Source organism: Chrysoperla carnea, chromosome 4 (genome assembly GCF_905475395.1).
Source record: "Chrysoperla carnea chromosome 4, inChrCarn1.1, whole genome shotgun sequence".
In the NCBI taxonomy this organism is placed as follows: domain Eukaryota; kingdom Metazoa; phylum Arthropoda; class Insecta; order Neuroptera; family Chrysopidae; genus Chrysoperla; species Chrysoperla carnea.
The window spans coordinates 38,164,194-38,184,584 of NC_058340.1; positions in this window are offsets into that span (position 1 = coordinate 38,164,194).

Sequence of the window (20,391 nt, forward strand, 5' to 3'; positions counted from 1 at the left end):
TGTAAACCTGTACCACTATACCTATTGTCTTTTTATCTATGTAAAAGTAAATAATTAAAATTTAAATACATTTAAAAAAAATTAGCAGGGTATAAATATACTGGGTTTGGCAGATTATTATTGTATCGCTTTAAACTACTGAAAAAAGCTATAAAATTAATGAACAAACTTGTAACGTTAATATATTTGTAAATTTTATTTTAAAGTAAGTTTATTTAGTAAATTGTAGTTTAATTCCTAATAGGTTCAATAATATTTTTGTAGGCGAGCATTAAATTTATCTAGACGGGACGTAAATTTATCTATCTCTTGTTGAATTCGTTTTTCAGTGTTTCAATAATTCTTGAGAAAACTTGTTCACAGCGTAGCCAAAGCGCTACGGTGTCCCCCGCTTCACTGGTTTCCAATAAAATTTACTTAATTACTTAAGGTTGTTGTTTCGATTTGAGCAAAGTGTGGAATATTTTTACAATATTGTTTCGAGATAACCCTTACTTTTCTTAAATGAGTTATTATTGAGAGATGGTTAATAGACAGTCTGTCTTTTTAAAAAGGCACACTTTTTGTTATACAATTCTTTTAATTACATACTGTTAAGACTTTTACACTACAACTTTTGAATCATCTGTAATATATGTTCGCATACATTCACGATGAAATTTAGATAAAACATTATAATATATTATAAAGTCTAGATAGATATTTACATAAACAATAATATACAAATGAAGTAGGTATTAGTTTTGAATTATAAGAATGAATTATTGCATAAATGAATGCTTTATTATCCTGAATCATTGATATACGTACATTATAATATTACAAAATATGTTTGCTTGTAACATATGTTTAATAAAACTTTATTTATATACGTACGTAGTTTGTATTTAGAATGTAAAAAGTGGTACAGAATAGCGTAAGATTTTGAAAATGATGTTAAAAAAGTCTTCTTTAAGTAAGGGCTTCTAAAGGTGATAAAATTTAGTACTATTTTACTCATTAATCGAATATTAAGTATATTCAATGTAACAGGTCCGTAACTAGGGTGTGGCAAAGGAGGCACCCGCCACCAGTGCATAAAAAATAGAGGCGCAAAACAAAATACATTTTATACATAAAACAAAAAGTTAGCAAGGAATCATGTAAAATGCGTTCATTAATTTACATAAAGTCATAAAGTTAAAAAATTCGACTTTTTTGATAACACAGGCACATTTGATCCGATTTTATTGGAATTTTTTGTAAAATCCACTAATTTTGGGTCATTCTTTTCAGCTGCTATGCTAGTTTTTCGCCAGCTATCAGTTATGTGCTTAATTCCGGGACCAAAACTCTATATTCTCGAAACCAATTAGAGCTAGGTTATTTTTTATCACAAATTTGAACAGTATGACCCAAATTTAGTGGGATTACAAATTTAGTTTATCAAAATTGGATGAAATTTGGATGTGATAGAGCAAAATTCAATTTTTTGGATTCTGATGACGTCATAAAGTTAAAAAATTTGATTTTTTTGATAACACAGGCAAATTTGATCCGATTTTATTGGAATTTTTTTTAAAATCCACTAATTTTGGGTCATTTTTCTAAGCTGTGATGTCAATTTTTCACTAGCTACCACTCATGTTCTTAATTCCGGGACCAGGACTCCACATTCTTAAAACCAATTACAGCTAGGTTAATTTTGATCATAAATTTGAAAAGAATGGCCCAAATTTAGTAGGATTACATACTTAGTAGATCAAAATTGGATAAAATTTGCATGTGATAGAACAAAACTAATTTTTTTGGATTCCGATGACGTCATAAAGTTTAAAAATAGCATTCATACTTAAGGCAGCAATAATGCTGTTAGTTAATTTTTTTGAATACTTTCTTGAGTAGTTTTGGATAATGAGTAAACAATTTGGAAAAAGTGTTTTTCAAAATCACACCCCCTCTGCCCTACCTTCTGTATAAGAAATATTTGTTTTACGTTCAGAATATAATGATATTTAAATTACCTGTTTTGTACTGGCAGTAAAAGAGTGCATTTCATGCATATTTTGCTTCATAAATGTTTTATTATTATCAATTGAATCAATCTTTCCATATATTTAGAAATTGATTTTTAACAAGTCCTGGATGCTTGATTTTTCAAAGCACACCGTTTAAATTTTTGTATAAAAAAAAAAAACAGAGCTGTCCTATTTTTATACAAAACGTCATGTCAAAATCACTTATGAAATAAAATTTTCCCGCAAAATATTTGCAATTGTTTTCTTGATTCATTGTCTTTTTATACCATGTATATAAAATATACATAGTATATTAAGTTTAGTCCCAAGTTTGTAACGCTTAGAAATATTGATGCTACGAAAAAAATTTTGGTATACGTATTCATAAAATCACCTAATTAGTCCATTCCTGGTTGTCTGTCTGTCATCTGTCGTCTGTTGTCTGTCGTCTGTCTGTCCGTCTGTCATCACGATTACTCAAAAATGAAAAGAGATTTTTATAGCGTGCTGAGGACGTAAAAAGTGAGGTCAAGTTCGTAAATGAGCAACATAGGGCAATTGGGTCTTGGGTCCGTGGGACCCATCTTGTAAACCGTTAGAGATAGAACAAAAGATTAAATATAAAAAATGCTCCTTATCAAAAAATTAACTACTTTTGCTTGAATTATTTTTTCGTAAACATCACTGTTTACCCGCGAGAGCGTAAATTATCCTCTAATTGTATAGTATGTATGTTATTGCTATATCAGTGTGACATGTATGTATGTGTATGTATATATGTGACATGTATGTATGTGTAATGTATGTAGACAGAGTATGTAGACAGAGTAATCAACACTGTCTGTACATGGTATTTCAACAATTAACTCAGCCTATTGTTTGTTTTCACTTGTTAATATTAAAGGCAAAATTTCTTTACAGAATTTAACAAAAAAGAAACCAAAACCACTGTCAGTTCATTCATATCAAATTGATAACAATAATAAATCAATTTGAAGCAGTTTTCGATCATCCATTATGGATTTATCAATAGTCGAAAGTACTTTAAAAGTAACTAATCATGCAGAATAACACATAGAAAAATTGAGAAAAACAAAACTTTCTACACAGACTTTGTGATTCATAGAAAATTTTCGATATACGGATAACCACAAAATACAACAATTAATCATTTTGAGTTTAATTGATATTCTGTTCTACCATAGTGATTATTATGATTATAACAATGTATTATTCACAACCAATAATTAATTATTGTAACGTGAAAAGAATATCATGGAAATGAATATTTCTAACTTTATCTTGTAGATGGAATTGAATGAAAATGGAATACGGGAAATGGTTGTACCTTGAATTTATATATTAAAAAATTAATTATATATTATACATCGAAAGAAATTCGTGATAAAAAATAAGATTGTTTGTGGGGTAATTTAATCGAGAGTGTTCTTAGCTGTGTTTCAAGAAAGTCTATTCAGCCCACAGTGTTACGTCTAACACAAGCCAGCGGGACAAAATTATTTTTTGACCTATTTCATTGTTTACGTATTTTGCAGGTATATTGTGCTATTTTAAGAGAGGAGAAAGATAATTTGTGTCCTGTAATGTATGTAGACCCTAGATAGGTATGGATCTCACAATTTCGGACGTGTGATCACCATTCCCGTGGTGAAATGTGGGACATGGACGTTGTGATTAGAGGTATATACCAATATACTTATCTTACCTACTACCTATTTCAGATAGAATTTATCATTCATGCCTACTACTTCAAGTAGATTTTAACATTAAAAAATACAGAGAATTAAAAATAAAACATATTAATTATCAAAAACTATATTTGATTCGGTTTTTATCATTTTTAAAATTTTTATATATTGCATTAACTAAAATCTTGGACCAATAAAATTAATAACTAAGGCACTAAAAATTATGTAAGAAATATAAAAAAACTGAAAAATACATAGGTTAGTTTCTAAAAATGCAAAAGCCTGTGTAACTTGAATGATATATCCTTAATGGAGGTGTACCGTCAAAATCAATGAAGAAAAGGAACAGCAAAAGAGGTATGCATTGGGCTTTTGTGTCTACGTGTGTTCTACTCGGACATCTTTGGTACCCTAAGCTTTGCACCATATGCTTACTCCTAATGCATTTTTAAGAATTTAAATATCAAACAGTTATAAAAACCATCTGTTGAAGTTTTTGAAAACCATAGTTTGAAGAGTAATTCTAAGTACTTACGTAGTAATTCTACACTTCCATTAAAGGTACAATAGTTAACGCTATTTGTAACTAAATAATTACGAAATGAGAATCGTCTTACGATTGTAGAATTACTAAAAAGAGGATGTATATTACTGATGGAAAACATTATTACCTATGTTTGTTTATAGATTATACACAATGTAATTGTATCTTTTTTTTCGAGCATAATCAAATGATATACTTTCTGTTCTTTTTTAAGGATACCGTTCGAACTTATTTTTTAATAAATATGGAAAAGTTCATTGATACTTTCGATATAAAAACACAAACAGCTAGATATAGAAACATTTTAATTGTAATATGTTAATAAAAACTTGTGGAACATAGCGTCAGTTTTGATTGAAACTATATCTGTCGATATTCTCTAATGAATCGTAGCCTTACAGAAAATGTAGAATTGATGCTAGCACTTATTAACGATTTGCCGAAGGAAATAGAGCTATTGCTTTTGTACTGATGATGGAATTTTGGAACAATTTTTTCAAATGTGTATATATATAAGAAGCGTTTTGGTATTTGAAAGGTCAAGTTCGTTGCTGAGATAAGTCGACAGATAAACAACGTGGCTAGGAGCACAAAACACAAAATTTTGAATTTTTGTTGAAAAAATATAGTGAACTTTTCATGAATATTTAACACTCATCCTTAGTTACAAATATTGCAATCTTTGAGTAGCATTACAAAAAAAAAACAGGAAAAGAATGAAATGAATGAAATTGGAATGAAGTTAGTGGGTATTGAATGAACATTTTTAATATGGTTATTTTTTTCTATTGACAAATATTTTATTCTCGAGCCAAAAACATGTATGCGATACATGTTTTGTGCCAACTAGGCCATTGTTGTATATTTCAAATATGGGATGTAATGTGTACTGGTATATATATATATATACATTTATAACATAGATTATTAGCAATTAACATATTTCATTTATTGATAGCAACAATACAGTTGACTGTTATAAACTTTAAACAAGTTCAAATGAAAAAAATAATTTGGGTTTTTTGAATTTTTCAAGTTGTCAAAAATCAATCAAAGTTGTTAAATGTCAAGTAGAATTTACTTATTGTGTGATAAAACGTACCTTAAATTTTTTATTTCGAAATTATAAAGCACTAACTTTGATATGCAAGTAAAATTTACAAAGTTTTAAAAACCCCCGACAAATTTTTCGGGTACGGAATCCTAAGCTCGCACTTGAAACATTTATAAAAACACTCTCCATTCAATTACTTTTTCCTTAAAGCATTTTGAAGATCGTCCCCAGTTTTTTAGTATTTTTTGGGTAAAGAATCCTAAACTCGGACTTGAAACTTCATTAGTTTAGGCTCTACGATGCCACAGACAGATATACAGACACACACACATAGCGGCCAAACTTATAATATCCCTTTTTTTTTAGTTAGGGGGTTAAAAAATAGCCTTTCATAACATTTTAGGGAATACTTTTTAATGGTCATAGAAGACAATAGAAACTTTGTCAACATTGACGTCCTCTTGACTTTAAGTGGCGCCAAAATTTAATTATAAATAAAAACAACGGTTATTTTGGTTCAGTTTTATATTTTAGAGAATTAATTTCGTATATGGAATACACTTTATGCATGAGGAATTTTGCATTATTACTCCCAGAATTATTTATTTCCAAAACAACATTGCAATGTACAACTTATTTCTCATTTTGATAAATTTTATTACATTCTCAAATTATGAAACTAGTACCGTTTGCAATATTCTATAACATAATATTGTTCTGTTTTATAACGTCGAGCAAATTTTCTATCCTCATAAACCAGAAGTACAAAAATTTTCAAAACATATCAGAAAATGCGCCTGTAAATCCAATAAAGCAACAATAATATTTATCATGTTTTTAAGTATTCCACATTTTTTCCAGCCATCCAGTTAGTAAATAATCGTGTTTTACAAAAACATTTCGTGCCGGTCAAAAATTTTACTATAAAAAAAAAACAGTTTAAAGAGTATAAAAACTAGTGAAAACAAACAGTTGACTGAGTTAATTGTGGAAATACCATGCATAGCCAGTAGTGTTTACTCACATTACACGTACATAACGTCAAACATCCATAACTAATAAACTGATATTCCTATATAATACCTACTATAAAATTTACGCATAATTTGCGCCCTCACGGGTAAACAGTGATGTTTACGAAAAAATGTATCAAACAAAGTTGTTTTGTTTTTTATAAGAAACATTTTTTACATTTAAACTTTTGTTCTATCTTTAACGGTTTAAAAGATGAGTCCGTAGGATACAAGAGGCCTATGTTGCTCAATTTCAAACTCGACCTAACTTTTTACGACCTGAGTACGCTATAAAAATTTCATCTTGATATCTCTTTTCATTTTTAAGTTATCGTGTTGGCAGGCAGATGGACCCACGGACAGGCGGAGAGACAACCGGAAATGGACTAATTAGATGATTCTATGAACACCTATACCAAAATTTTTTTCGTAGCATCAATATTTTCAAGCGTTAACAACTTGGGGCTAAACTTAGTATACTTTTACCATGCATATTATATATATGCATGGTATAAAAATTATTCCACGATCTACATATAATATTTGTATGATTGATTGCCTAAATGAATTTGACTGATGATAATATGTACCATTTTGTGCTGGTGAGATAGTTCAAGAAAATTTCACCGAAAAAAAAGAATCTGTTTGGACAAGTGTCATCGTTTATCTTATGGTGATGGATTAATTGTCATAAAATTTTGTGTTTCAATATAGATTACTTTTAGAAAAATAACATTTGGTTGATTTATTAATGTTAGATTAAAATATGGATTTGTTTTAATTACACATTTTAATTGAAATTCTCCTTTTTTCAACGATCAAGAACATCAAACTATTCCTTTCAAACTACAGTTTTATGACATTTTACAACTTAACTAAAGTTTTATGTAACAAGCTGATATATCCGTATCTATTTCAGTTTTTTTGAGGAAAAGTCACGGGCAGTATTGTACGGGTAATAAATACTTTAACGGTTACTTAATGGGTTGTTGAAACCTGTGTTGCGATTTGTAGAAAGTGGCTTAAAACAAAGTACTGTATCAAACTTTTGTTTTCACACTCAATATATTAGTCTACAAATTTTTCAATTGGACGACGTAAGATTGTAATTTCCGCCAGATTGTAAAGGAAAAAACAGACTGTAAGTAAAGCTATGTTTAGTATATAGTCATTTTCAATCTCCAAAGCAATCACTGTGCTTCTGTAACTGTGTCTTCAAACTATAAATTGGTAAGTTTACATTGAAAAAAATTCGTTAAATGGTATTTAATTTTGGAATGCTCTATTTATTAAACATTGGCAATTCTCCATACTTAATAATTAAATATTTAACGTTTTAATAAAATTAAATGTTAAAAGCATAGTGTGATACAACATATTCCTAGAATTCCTTTTTCACCCTTGTCTCTCTTTTCCGTATAATTTATATGTAAATATTCAAGTATGACTGTGAACATCCAACTATATTCAAACAGAACTATTTACTTCTTATTAAAGGTTATAGCATTGCTTTCATCCAAGGATTTCCAAGAAACTGTCTTGAGCTAAAATATTGAAAACATTAATCAACGTATCATCTCCAAGAATACTTAAAATTGGTTTGTGGATTCGTAAATTTAAGGATATCACTAAAAATAACAGTTGCTTTGGTCTACTTTTGCGACTATATCTTATATAGATAAACAGAATTTATATGTTAGAAATATCAAATATCGAAAGCGAACCTTTGAGGTAAAATGAAACACCCTAATTTTTCATTCAACTACATGCATTTACAGCCACGGCTGCTTATGCCCGTACTCCACTTATAATCCAGTGCAGTTATACGAATTGACCCAAATGTTTGTGACACTTGACCTTTTATTATTCATTCATTCGATACTGTGTTTTTGCATACCTTAAATCTGATTTTGCGTATTCCCGAAATTAGATCTTTCATCGTTATTTTGGAAAATAACTTTTTTCTTTGCGTTTTGGACCCTATCTTGCGTTCTATTTATTACAATTTGATTATTTTGATCTCGATGGACCTGTTTGCGTTTTCTGAAATCAGTTTATTTCAAAGTATACGTTGTGATTGATTGAAAAAAAGATATTCGTGTTCAAAGTAATAAATTGTTTCGTGATTTTCTTTTTGTAATGGCTTATTGAACTGAACATTTCTGTCCTGCTTATTTGAACTGTATCGACTTTGTATTTTTTTTCCGTGAAATATATTACTTTTTGAGAAACTATTGGTACAAATTAGTTGTGTTAAAAATTTTATCCCAGCAAGAATAATAGGTACGTTAATTGATTGATGATATGAATTTCATTGATTCGATCAATTAGGCTCATACTTATCACGATTAGGCTTTAACTTTTTTGGTCATCAGTAATATTAACCATTTCTTTCATAGGTTTGCCTTTGTTGCAATTTTATCAATGTAATTCAGTATGGAAAATATTATCATCCCAAAAACTCAAAAACAATATCTAATCAATTCAAACTCGTTCTCTAGTATTTCGGTATACGAGCAAAAAGGTTAACCGGTGAATAACCACAAAACTTTCCACTTCAAAGTAAATTTCAACATTCTCTAAAACTTAATCTATTTGAACATTACCAACCAATCAATATGTGTAAAAAAAATTCACAAACTTTGTTTCTATTCAATAAAATTTATTCGAAAACTACTTAGAAAACACATAAATAGAATGTTTACCCTTTATTTTTCCGTAGATAATCAAAATCACCAAAAATGTTTATGTACATTCTGAATGGCGATAATATTGTTGAAGTTTAACGATATATACAAAACATTTATTCTTGTAGTTTAGATAGAATATCTAAAAGTCTATGGACCGTAAAACAAATGGACGGAAATTGATTATAAAGATAGTTTTGTAAATTACAAAGGTCGTATCATACGTACTTCTTTGTTTATATACAGAAAGTTTTTCTAATATTGATAACGAAATTTTTTGTTTATTTTGATTCTACAATTATTTCTTTGAAATCGGTTCAGTAGTTTTTATGAAATGGGCTAATACGTGAAGCTTACTTTGGTTAATGCGTACGAAAGGAGACCTTAACGCATTAAAATGAATAAAATAAAATATGATAATCAAATTGATTGGAGTTGAAACTGTAAATGAATTTTTTCTTTTGTGCCCTTTTACTTAATACTGAGAATATTCCATGGCTATTATTTTTTGTTTTTAAGATGTGGGTTCGTTAACACTCAGACTAAAACAAAGTAAATGGTATCCTACTTAGGAAACTTGATATTTGTACAAGATTGCTGTATTCCGCTATACAGACGAATATTTGTTGTGAAAACCTTGTAATCAATCAAAATCGTTATCATTATCATTTATTTTCAGTTTTTTGTTTTTGCAAGTTCGAAGTGACGTATTTCATCATTAAGTTTTAGAATTTTGTTTAAGGAACTTTGACTTTACAAAATTAGTCCTAAACTCGCATTTGAAACATATCTAAGAACACTCTCTATTAAATGACCTTTCAAACGAAAAAAAAAAATAGAGTGTATGCACATTTCTCCGCAAATCACAGACTATTGGCTAAATTCTGTTTTCTTTATATTCGGGTAATTTCGAAATCTATTAATTTACAAACTAGTTCATGTAACTGTTCGGTAAAAAGAATTGTGTAAAAAACGTTTCACCTAAATTTTATCACTTTTATCATATGGAAAGTTTATTCATAGAAGTGTGTTCTCTTCCTCCAGATTTTTCTCAATTCTATGTATGAATATGTATATATAGTTAAAATTCTATATATGTGTATAATTCTACATATTATGTTACCTCTATACGACTGTTCGATCACAGTTTGTTTGAAACACCCGTATCATGAAAACATAATTGTCGTCAATAGTTAATTTAACACTTATCTAAACATTCATGTTGAGTAGACAAAATGATATTAGTTTGAGTTATATATCTTTATTCGATCGTAAGCTTATATTAGCGTAATTAGCGTATTTTACTTATCATAAAAAATTCAGATGAAAATATTTTCTTCTTTTCATACTTTTTAGAGTATGATTTTTTAGTCGTTACAAATTTTTTGAACTTAAATTATTTTGGAGTTATATTTTCAACAACGGTCCTTTTATTTTATACCTAACTTGGTATCATTAAATTAAAATTTGTTTCTAGTTCATGGCTTTATGTCCTTTGGATAGCACCATATTCAATTGAGTATGACGTCACATAGCCTATAACCAGCGGACGATCAAGACTCTTTTAACGATACCTCATTTGTTATCCAACACTTGTAATTTAAAACATATCAAAATTCCAATTTAAAAAATTAATAACAAAAAAATCTTTGTCAGATTTTTTTCAAAAAATTATTATATGAGATTTTTTACAATACATTGCCTTAATATCCGATCAATCTAAAGAATTATCAAAATTTCACTTAATTTCGCTATAATGGGCTCACGGTCAACATCGATCATTTCTTTTATATCGATAGGTACGACATATAGCATAAAGGTTGTGATTATATTATAATTGCTTTTCTGTAGAGTGTGTCAAGGTGTACGATTCACAATTAATAATTATTATAAGTTTAACGATACATACACAGGGATGGATCATTTTAATCTATTATGGCTTATAGCTCGTTTTATAGTGAACCAATTAAAAAATTACATATATTAAAATTACAGAGTTTGATGAGGGAGATCATGTTCTGACGTAAGATTGGACCTAGTTCCTCAGGTTCCTTTAGTAGTCAGTTTAGATTCTAAAAGGTAAGAGATAGATGAACATTTTAAATAAGAAAGTTGAAATTCATAAAAAAAACTTTTTTATTTAAAACAATTTTTCGAAAATCGCTTTCGTAGAAAATCCGACTTAAAAATATGTCATTACTTCATTTAATCGAAAGAAAAAAGCTAGCTCTAGAAAATTTTAGAGACAAAGGTTATCAAGGACAATTAAGGTCGTCTGTATTAATAACTTAAGTCCAGGTACATTTTCCAGATTATTCTAGGATCAAGGTCGAATGACCTTGAAACTGGATATATTCAGATCAAAGTAATGGATACAGGCGAATGCCCTCTTTTGCTCTCGACAACTTTTGGCTCAAGTGTTTTTCTGTGATAATGACATTTAAATAAAAACTATTAATTTTTCTAATAGGATCAACTTTCTAATAAAGTGTTATCTCTTACCTTGTAGGATCTTAATTGACTATTAAAGCAATTCAGAGAACTATATCCAATCTTGTGTCAGAAAATGATTCCCCCCGTCAAAATCCGCAACTTTTGTTATCTTCACCTTTGATTAGTTAACAACAAAATAATTTATTAGCAATAATAGGTTAAAATGGTCCACCCTGTATAAACTTACATCAGATATATATGGATTAGGAACATACTTCTAGTTTATACAGTTCAACACGTGTATAAGATGCTTCGCTTATAATTCCTCACTTTTCTCGACTTCACTACAAACGGTATTTTGTACACAATTCAAAGACAACACTAGGCTCTCAGACGATTTCCGGAGAGCTTGATCTCCACATTCTCTATTGTTTTGGCGTATTTACATTGGTTGAGACTGTGAGCTAATCAGAATCACGATAAATTCACATTTTTCGGCTTATTTCTGGAAAATTACATTGTAATATAGTGAAAGCAAGTTGGGAGATAAACAATTTGTCATTCGGCCTGTCGTTTTATCATTTCCCCGTGCGGTGTTGTTACTTAAGCGATGGGTTGACATCACTGTTTCGTCATGTGTTTTCTCTTTTTGGAGTTATCGTAATGAACGATAGCTAAGTGGATTCCATCATGAAGAAAATTTGCTTTCTATATATTATATATTAACCTCCAGTTTCAACTTACTATAGAGAGCTAAAGAAATATTTTCACTACTCCTCAATATTCGTTATGCGGAACTGATCAGTCAATAATTAGAACTAAAGCTATGAATATTCTTTTTTTGTAAGTAGAATATCAACTAAAAGAGGTTTTACTGTTACCTAATATCATTCAGGTGTAAAGTATAAGAAGCTCGTGTACTCCTCAATATAATGAGCTCGTAATACTGATAATTTATCGACTTAAAAGTAGGAACTTTTAAAAGTTTTAATCAATTCAAAAACTTCCACTTAGTATTTCTTCATACAAAAATTATTTTGAATTTTCTTAGATTAACTAATTAAAAGTGCTTTTAACCCTCCATTAAGGAACTTAATTTTTTTGTGAATAGGTTTCCAACACGTTGTTTTATACAAATAGTAAGTGGGAGTATTAAAAATTTGAGTAGCTGATGCGTAAAATTCATATCTACTGTCAAATTTGGGCAACGTTATATATTTGAAAACATATCGAATAAAACTTAATTGATAGAATTGCGTTAAAATAAATTGCAATACTTCTGCCAAAAGTTTGTGTTCAACTCGTTTTACAGCGATTTCTCAACTACCACCTCACGCCGTCACATCGAGCTACAAATTAGCTTCGAACACGAATTTCTGGTTAATATTTGTATTTATTGGATTATTTGTATGTGATCAAAATAATTTTTATTTAATTTATATGTAATCAAAAGAAAAAAGGCAAGGCCTTGTGAATAGACCATAATGATAAAATAATATCATAAGCAATACCTGGTTAAATATTTTTACATTATACATTCCGTACAGACTGTTTTAGTCTTATAGTTTATAATTTTGAATAAAATTTTCTTTGATGAGTTTTTCGAAATTTTTTAAAATTTTATGACAGATTAATTTACATATCTTCCTAAAGATAATCGAAAAAGTTAAAAATATTATGAAAGTGAGATTTTAGAATAAAAAATCATTGTAAATCTGAAAATTATTCTCAACAATTTCAATTCATCCTGATTTAAATATTAACAACATATGCAAAATATCTTTATATACCATGTCTGTTACCAGTAAGTATAGAACGAAAAAATAAAATATTCATTAAATTCGAACTGCGTAAAAATATACGTAACGAAATCACATGAAACTTTTATCGTTTGAATGAAATTTGTATTCTTAAATTATGTATACGATGTTTCAATTTATGAGTCAACCCAATGTGTTTGCCAGATTTTTCTGAAAGTATGGACTTATGCACTATATCGAAGATCGAAGAGTTAGCGGGTGCTGTAAATCTACATACACCGTATACTGTTTCCTGCTACTTTTGTGCAGCGATCCCCTTCAGTCCAAAGGACCTTATATTCGATTCAAATATTTAGGACAGAACGATGATAAGGTTAGGTAGTGCATTTTGAAGGTGTCTATTTAGCTAGCTGGTTTTAAATTAATCCTAGATTTGAGTTAATATCTGAAAAGTCCATATTGATAGTATAAGCCCCGGGCCCTATCCAGCTCATCTAAATAAATAATTCATTTTTTCAAAAATGTGAAAAGAAAAAAATTTTTCTAAAGAAAACAATAAATAATAAGAATAACAAGCAGCATCTATTGGTGGAGAAATATGACCTTAGTCATGGAGTTCCACTGCTCACTAGTTCTTTCGATGTGAGAAGAATTTGTATTATCAAAGCTCTGTTCTAATAAAATTTCTTTTTATTTCTTATAGCTTACAATACGTAGGTAGGTACTTAAGTTATAAGTTTTTGTTCTTGCTAATTTATTAACTTTAATAAACTTCTCTTTTAACCAGTCAGGAGAGTGCTGGTTGAGGTACAAGGAATATTTCAACGGGAATTCATCAAAGAAAATAATTTGTGATAAAATTATTTGTATCACAACGGTACTGTTAGAATTTTCATAAACAGCATTTAATTTTAATTAAATTTATCAAAATTAAGCAAGCCACTTAAATTTCAGTTTTTGGTTAAATTTACGACCCACGTTTCGGTTCTCCAAATTTATATTATCAATAAATGACATGAAAATAAATTTCGTGGATTTTATTAATAGTCCACGTAATTTGGAAGAATAGTTGTAGCCAGGAAATGCTGTATGAAATAGAAAGATTAACATTTTACGAGTAAAATAATTTAACTGGATTTCGATTCACTACTGATGGTCACTAAGGTACATAAAGCTGGCCTATCGGACAATGGAGTTAGAAAATTTGGATAATAGAGCTCATATTGGCTTATTTCTTCGCTGTTTTTAAGAAAATGTTCTTTAAAATTACTGCATCCATCCCACAGTTGTCGCTGCTGGTGCTCTAGGAAAAGATCACATGTATTTTCTAAATTGGCCCTTCTAGTTTTATATTTTTTACATTTAATAAAAGAAAACCGGCATGGCATTCTGCATTACTTCCTAATCTCAACTAAGCTAAATATTTGAGAAATTAGGACGAAGATGGGACACGATCGGTAAAGACGTGAAAGAGCCTTAGTTTTATTCAAAATCCACAAAACCTAAATTATCTTAAAATATTACAATATTTTAAGACGATGGATATTGAGAACAGAGATCGATTCTCTATTTTCTGGATAGAAGCTAAAAACAAATATATTTATCCAATTGACCGGCTCGCGTGTTGCATCGAATGGGTTTGCATTCTGTGACTGGATCTTCTTTCAATATAATAGACAAATTCATCCATTCGTCTCTGTAAAATAAGTTGGAGTAGAAAATTTGTGAGACGACGGAAGCTCTGGCTGGACAGGTAAAATCAATATTCTTACAATCAAGTCTCAATGGACCGGGAAGTTAAATTTGAATCATTTAATATTTGTCGTCAACTACAGAAAAATAGGAGGATTCCATTTTAGGCAAGCATTCTGTAAAAATGGAAACAAAGGAAGAAACGTCGTGTTGTTAAAATCACATGCTCCTTTAAATTTGAAGAAAAGATTTAAAATGTAACAGAACAATATTTGAGTTCATTATGTTTAAAATGAATTTTAATGATGTCGTCACGTAATTTCTCATTAAATATCGTTTCAAAATTCTCTTACTTGGATAAATCCTTTTGTTGTTTGTAAAGAAAACATAAATAGAATTTTCTGATTTTTGTTTGTCAGAAATTTTAAACGAATGTATAAAAAAATAAAATAAAATCTTTCTTTTGTACAGAAAACTTGTCTTACGTTTGTTGTTGTAATACTAACAATCTTCGATGATGTTTGTTCTTTCATCGTAGTAGAAAATGCTAGCTCAGAGTAAATTAAATTAGTGACAGGGACTATAATTTTGAACAAAACGTGATATGTTTATAAAGTTACGGTTAAAAATCAAAGCGTTCTCTGATTAACAATTTTTCATAAGTATAAAATAGTGTTTCATTTTCTTCTCTCCCTCCCTTCATAATGGAAATTTTTAATAAGTTTATTTTTTGCTAAGAAATAGATATAAAATGAAAAGAAATTTGTTAAAGAATAAAAAGGAAAATAAAGTGTTTACCTTTTCGTGTTTTCGAAAACATTTTAAACATTTAAAATCATAAAAATCATGAAATACAAAATGGGACAGATAAAAACTTGTAGTTTAAATCAAATTTGTAGTTTAAAGTTACTTTTTTAACTTACGCACCTGCGAAAGAGGAGAAGGTTTTCAAATCAACTAGTATTTTATTTTAAATTTTTGGCCACGCATTAGTTTTTACAGAGTAGTCCGATTTTGATAATTCTTTTTTATTGGATAGAGAGTACTTCAAAGTTGGTACCATATAAATCCGAAAACTAAAATTCACCCTAAAATAAAAATACACACACACACGTTTCCAAAATCAGTATCATCCTTTTTTCTTCGTAGTCGGGTAAATAAAAAATTAATATCTTGTAGTAAAGTTAAAGAATTTTTGTAAAAAGTTTGCAATGATACTTCCAAGAATTTCTAGCCACTTAACAAACGTTTTTCTGCCCGAATTACATAGTATGATACTAAAATTAGTGAACCTTTGATTTTTTTTATTTACACAAAAGTACAAGCTAGATAGTAATGTAAAGGTAATGCAAAATATTCATATCAACATTTATTAAAATACAAGCAGATCAGCTTATATTCGTTAAAATAAACAAATTTAAGCCTAATTCTTCATTCATGTTCCATCAAAGAGATTTTGAACTGTTAAATACCAAAAAACAAAATCATTAAACCTACCGGGGTTAAAGTGAATAAAAGACGGGAGCGTGATTACAAATTATTCAGACAAAATTCTAGAATTTTTAACTGCATTCGTATCAAAAGTGAAACAATATAAAAACTTTCAGAGAACTTTTCAGTTCATTTAACTCTGAATCCAGCACAAAAACCAGTAGTACAGTCTTTTTCTGATCATAATTAAAACTGTGGGTATTTACATTCGCTAGAGAGCAATTACTAAATCATGCCAAAGAACAACCAAGCGACATCATAGAAAAAATGGTATGATCCATCACAAATCGTTTCTTGAAAAATCACGCAACTAAAATTAATTTTACCAATTTTCTTCATTAACGATTGCCGCTAAATTATCTAGGATTTAAAAAAAACAAAACAAGTGAAAACAAACAATTGACTGAGTTAATTGTTGAAATACCATGCAGAGATAGTCTTGATTACTCTATCACATTACACATACATACATGCCACACATACATAACTGATATTCCCATATAATACATACTATAAAATCTACGCCTAATTTACGCCTTCACGGGTAAAGTGATATTTACGAAAAAATGTATATCAAACAAAAGTTGTTTTGGTTTCTATAATAAACATTTTTTATATTTAAACTTTTGTTCTATCTCTAAAGGTTTACAAGATGGGTCCTACGGACCCAGGACCCAATTGACTTATGTTGCTCATTTACGAACTCGACTTCACTTTTTACGTCGTGAGTACGCTATAAAAATTTCATCTTTATATCTTTTTTCGTTTTTGAGTTATTGTTTTGGCAGACAGACGGACAGACAACCGGAAATGGACTAATTAGATGATTTTACGAACACCTTTACAAAAAAATTTTTTCGTAGCCTCACTATTTTTAAGCGTTGTAAACTTGGAACTAAACTTAGTATACCTTGCATATTACATATATGCATGGTATAAAAAAACACGGCATATAACCATGCGGAAACTTTGAATAGTTGAATCCCGCCTGTAGTTTTGAATGTTCCATATCTAAAAGTAAAAATTTTTATTTGGTGATTGGTTTTATTGGCATGGTTACTAAGAGGATTCGATGGAAATTTTACTTTTCTGAATAATATTTTTCCTAATTGTTGAATTAAAAATTTCAATTGCGATATTGGTAATATTAAAAAGAAGAATTTCATTTGCATACCCAATTATGATAAAAAAAAAATTTTTTTCTTATATAAAATCATGCTTATGAAGATTATTCTCTTCGATTTTCTCGAAGTTTAACGAATATTTTGAAATTACTTATTATAAATAAAAATTTTTGGATTTATATTTTTGCTTGGGCCCGCTGGATTCTAAATCCACACCTGATTTCGAAAATATTTGCATACAAAACTTCTATACAATTTTGTATGTTTGAAAATATTAAAACTATAAGAAGTCCCAATGTTACATTTTGTGTATTAACAGCTGGAGGAATGCCATTACGAACAAATGTTACTATTTTGTGGTTTTAAACATTAAATTAGTGTATGTGGTTTCCATATATACTTTCACAGCAAATACATATAAATATTTCCTCTAGGAAAATAACTACAAAATTTAATGGGTTTTAAAGAGGACGAATATAAGAAATAATTCTAATGACTCTAACAAGATACCATTATTATAAAGATTTAAATTGAAAAGAATGGGATAAAAAAGTATGACAACAGATCTGACAAATAGGTTAAAACTACTTTGAATTTGTACCCGGTAAAAATAAATTACTTGGTTGAAGTAAACGCGTTAACTTGGTTATTGATGTTCTTATAAAATGTAAAAATTTTTTTAGTCAACAAACTCAATACTTAATTCAAGAAAATAAATATTTGACTATCTATATAAACACTTGCATGTATGTATCGGCGACATCGGTTATAACCACAGCGGTTATAGCGGCTATTATCGGCTATAGCAACCATTCCCATATAACATTTTTCCGACAGGTATAAATATGCATATTTTCATGAAATTTAGTATGTAGGGGGTTTCGGGAGGGAATAATGGATCTAGCTATCGATCAATTTTAGAAATCGTCGTTTTATCTGTGTTTTCAAGAAAACACTGAAATATCAACTGCAAAATAAGTAAGATAGCTACCATTAATTCTCGTAATTAGTCAGAGATAATGACCAATTTGTCATATGCGCATAATTTTACTTTAACATACAAATGTACGTATCGGTAATAGCGACCAAAATTATTAGTCCCCTAAATGTTACTATAACCGATTTTGATTGTAGTTCTTTCTTTCATAGAAATTATGTTTGCCATAATCGTTTATAGTAGTGTCTAGAGTAAGTGAAGTATTATGAGCCTAAAAAACTAGAATGAAAAAAGCGTAACGTTTCAACTCATACCTAAATTCTATGAAACATTTCGTAACATGTAATTTTTAGAATACTTATGCTGAAATTTTCGAAAATAAAAAAAACACTTAAGTTATATTAAATGTAAGGATAACATCTTCATTGCTTCAATGGAAAATTATATTTTAACATACATCTGACATACTTTAGTAACAGAAAACAAAGTGTGACTTCTTACCATTTTGTTAATTTATTATAATATTTTATTTTATATTTTCAAGCGATATTCAAGCAAAATATTAACAAATTTATTCACATGCACGTATTTTCATTACCACGTATCAAGAACTGTTATGTTACATCTTATGTGTTAATATAGAATAATCGAATTTTTCTTAACTCTCTTGCTGTAAAAACACGACAAAGAAACTAGAAAAGGGCTTTAGCTGAAAATAATAATAATTTGATATGCCGTAGGGGACACTCGGCAGAAACTATGTTCTTTTCGATGAATTTAATTAAAAAATAAATTAAGTGAAAACTTCTATAGAATATAGCTACAGATACAATACCATAACATGGGAAAATAAAACATTTTTCAATCGAAAAAAAGGACACCTATGTTATAATAGTTAAAGCTGTACAAATAACTATTAAGTAAGTGATTTTGGTCTTTGGTTACTTCTGATTACTGCTTAAAGAAGGCGTTTTTATTATTTTTAATAGTTTTTCTTTTATTTTTAATAGTCCCCATTACTGACGTGAATGGGTTTCAATCTGACGACCTTCTGCACAAGGAGCGGGCGCTATAAGCATAAGACAGTGTTATTGAGAATACTATTAGTATTTCAATATAACAAACTATAAAAATAGTGTCGATCAGTCGTTGCCAGACTTTTTTATAATCAGGTTTCCATTCACCGAACCGCAAGAGTCAATAATAGTCTTGGTTAATGGTATGCGGATTTATGTGAGTATGTAATCATGTAACATCCGGGATAAATGGAAAAAAGTTAATATAGTAAAAGAAAAAGCTCTCAAGAAATCTTAGAATGTTAGAAAATGATTATAAATAGAGAAACTTTATGTGTGAAATATAATATAGAAATCAACTAAAGATATTGAAAAGTGGATTTAATGTATTTTCAAAAATAATATGGCTTTTTCATTGAATAAAATTTAATTTTCATTAATTTAATTTGTAGATCTTAGCGAAACAAATAAAATTCCTTATGTTCACGACATTTCTTCCTGAATATCTCAAAATAAATATTCGGGTTTTATTCAAAAAACTAAATTTGTATTTTATCCGATATGGATTTTGTTTTCTACGACTTTTTTGACGTCAACATCCATGTATTGAGGTCATACGAGGTTCAAACTTCAGGTTTTTTCACAAAATGATTTTCATATCGTAAATGAACTGGAAATATATTGTTCATAGTTTAATGGATCACATGTCGTTCGTAATATTAGAATGTAACAAAGCAATACTTATATCTCCACTACGGATATAAATATTATATTTGCTGACGACATCGCCATACATACCTTCTGCGGTACCAGAAAAGTATCAACAGATTTATATAATTTAGTATGATAGATGTTATAATGAAAATCACTCAACCGTTTATTGTAACATTGCTTTTTTTAATAAATTCTTCTCGAAAAAATACCGTATCACCGC